We start from the raw sequence: 3,688 nt of genomic DNA, 5'->3' as shown, positions 1-3,688 counted from the left end.
ATCAGAAACTAAGCAGGGTCAGCTGTAGTTAATACTTGGATGGGAGACCACCCGGGAATACCAGCATAGCTGTTCAAAGGATGGCAATGGCAAATCACCTCAGTTTATCTCTTGTCTTGGAAACCCTACAGGGTTGCCATCAAGAGAGAATCCATTTTGTTTGTTAAAGGCCTAGTAAAATCCTTTTGCCTTTCTGATGAGCTACCGGTAATAAAGTTTTAAAAAGCAGGTGTCTTTCATGAGGTGTCTTTCATGAGTGTTCTATCTCCTCAAGGTCATGTGCTTCTAAGAGAGATGGAGTCATCTTCACTAATTTCAACCAAATGAGACTAGTTAGTTTGAAGAAAGTATGAGAATATTTCGTTTTAGAGGGAGAGTAGGTTCGCTCATAGCCTAGAATATTCTGATCAAAATGTGCCCTGATTGGTTAATCGATGATCACCAGCCTAAACTATAAATTAGTTCAATCAGTGTTAGCAATTACTTTCCTCCTTCGTTCTGTACGTTTGTCCTCCACTCTGCCTGAAATTCTATTGGAATTTGCACATGAACTGAAGACATCTAGTATATTTTGCCTGTAAATATTTCTTTATGGTATGTAGACTTTGGCCTTTTGTTATTTTCTTTGTGTAAGTGTATTGCACCTTGATTTGTGTTCGCTATTATTTTTTAATCCTATGTTTTATTAACTTTCTTTAATAAAGTTTTTAAAATATGTTTTGGTGTCTGGAATTCTGATTCAAAGTTACCACTCCATGTTGCTACTATCCCAAAGGCTGGGTCAGATCTCTGCAGTTGCCATGTTAGCTGTGATTAGCAGCACTTTACACACACACACAAATCCAAGGCCTCAATACAAGTGCTCTTGTGCAGGAACCAAGGCTATTCATGTAAAAACATCCTTAAAAATCATGAGCAGTATTGATTAGAAGGAAGAATAGTGGTGCTGGATTCAGTGCTCCCTCTCACAGTAGCTGACCTCTGCAAGATTATTCTCAGGGTGAGCCAACTTTTCTCTTCTGAAAAGAACCTAGCTTTGCACTGTTGACTGATTAGTGCTTGGTTAATTCCAGGAAATTATGAGGCACATAAATTTGGTTGAAGTTAAGCAAGCATGGATCTGGTCAGTGTCTGTGTTCCATGATGGAAAAAAGTGGGATAGAAATTGAATAAACCATTAAGTCACCTCCCCTTTTCTAAGCCAGTGTAGAGAGCTAGCATGGTAGAGCGGTTAAGAGCAGGTGAACTCTAATCTGGAGAACCAGGTTTCATTCCCCACTCTTCCGCATGAGTGGCAGACTCTAATTTGATGAACTGGGTTTGTTTCCCCACTCTCACACATGAAGCTTGTTGGGTGTCCTTGGGCTACTCACAGTTGTCTCAGAACTCTCTCAGCCCCACCTGCAAGGTGTCTGCAGTGGGGAGCGGAAGGGAAGGAATTTGTAAGCTGCTTTGAGACTCGTTATGGTTGAGAAAAGCAGGAAATAAATCCAATGTCTTCTTCTAAAACAGGATGGAGTACAGAATTTTTGGCTGGTGGCTCAGTGGTACAGCTCATGCTTGGCATACCAAAAGGCACAGATACCATCTCTGTCATCTCCAGTTGAAGTATCTCAGGGCCAAACTACACATTCATGTTTTTAAAGAGTTGGAGCTGAGTTCCCCAGACCCAGCTCAGGTTCCCTTCAATCACACAACAGCCTTTCAAAAAATAACGGAAAGCCCAAGTGATTCAGAATGCTGCCTGGAGTGAGGAAGGGCTCCTGCCTTTTTCTCCAAGTCATTTTCCTGCATGGAAACAGCACTGGTGTGTGTGAGAGAGAGCTGTTTCTGTTTTTACAGCACCATGTGCACAGAATACTCCACACCCAACTCCTTAAAAGCCCAAACATGTAGTTTGGCCCTCAGGTAGCATGTGTTGCAGAAGGCTTTTTTGTGCCTGAAATGCTGGAGAGCTGTTGCCTGACAGAGTAGAGATAATAGCGAGCAAGTGGTGTGACTCAGTATAAGGCAGCCTCATATGTTTAGTTATAAAATTTCTTTCCCTGAACCTTGTTGGAGTCAATTTCACAGATAAATAACTTTTTAATTTGATAATTATGAAGTCATAGTAAAATGAAATTGAAAAGTAGACAACTTGCCTGAAGGAAGGGGTAGGGGTGGGGACAGATGGACAATTATGTATCAGTACAGGAGATGGGGGGGGGGGATACATAAACTATTATGTATCAGTACAGGAGATGGGGGCGGGGGGGAGGAAGCAGAGCTCAACCCCAAAAGTTAAAAAAAAAACCCGAAGCCCACTTCTAATCTGTTTGCATTTTATCAGGATTCTGTGTCTATAGGTCAGGCAGCTGGATCATGGGTAGGAATTATATTATGGAATCCTATTTTCACATGCATTTTCTCTTCTAACTAGGAATACACACAGAACTTGTTTCTGGGTGTGTTCGACCTACAGTTAGATTAAGCTGTCAGTTATTTTAAAGAAATTCTTAGGGCATCACTAATATTCATTACTCATCAAGATCCTAGGATATAAATAAATAATACCTTACATTTGGGGAGGTAGGGACTCAATTTTTAAAAAATAATTTGTGTAAGAAATTTTTTTTTCTTTAATTCTTGGATGCTGCAGTGGGATCAGAGATATGTAGCAGTGGGAGAGAGGCAGGAACATGCTCTGCTCATGGTACTAATGCAATATATTTCCTCTCATTTTAATAAATATAAACATACTAGCTGACATATTTTAGGTTTGCAGTATTTTGCACTGATTTATTATGACCTCCAATGCTGTGAGAATATAATAACTGAGTTGGATCCAAAGAACAGTTCTGCTGATGAAATAGATCCTTCCTGTTGCTCTGATCTTCTGCTTCCTCAAGCAAGTCTCTGAAGATGCAGCATATGAATTTTCTCAATGAATACTTATATTCTGTCCCCCCAGCATCACCAAAAAAAAACACACCCTGTTCCCAGATGCCAGAACACCTTGGGGAATCATATGGACTAAACACAAAAAATTGTAGTTCAAGTGAAAAATCTGTGAAAACCCTAGAAGCCTCTGTACACAAACTTGCATGCCTTTTTCTCATGAAAGGGCAAATTTGCATTCAATTCATATGTTAAAATACATTAACCCATCCCAAACCAGCCATTTTATAGGCTGATAAATATTTAACTTAATAGTTACCATTAATGTTTATAAACTGTAGCACAAAAAGAAAAAAATGATAGTGACATCTTCCAAAATATCTTACAATAATTACCCTTGGCCCCTTTCGCACATGCAGAATAATGCACTTTCAAACCACTTTCAATGCACTTTGCAGCTGGGTGGAATAGCAAAATCCACTTGCAAACAATTCTGAAAGTGGATTGAAAGAGATTTATTCTGCATGTGCGGAAGGGGCCTCAGACACAAGTTTAAGGCTTCTAGCAAACTTATAGCTATTCATATTTGATACCATAGCCAGAGTGTGACATTTTCATTAAAATAATTTAGGTTTGTGCCTAAATATTCCATAGAAATCAGTGGCACTTAAAGTGATCAGGTTTAGTTGGACTGTGCCACATGTTTAATTATTATACATATTATACAAGTCCATTCCCAGTGATCTAAAATTCATATTCTGCTTTGGCAATTCACTCTTTTGTCTGGCTGTTTTGCAACTACACCGTTCTC

This window comes from Sphaerodactylus townsendi, linkage group LG01, assembly GCF_021028975.2.
Source record: "Sphaerodactylus townsendi isolate TG3544 linkage group LG01, MPM_Stown_v2.3, whole genome shotgun sequence".
NCBI lineage: Eukaryota > Metazoa > Chordata > Lepidosauria > Squamata > Sphaerodactylidae > Sphaerodactylus > Sphaerodactylus townsendi.
The sequence above is the reverse complement of the archived record's forward strand: the minus strand, read 5'-3'. Positions refer to the sequence as shown.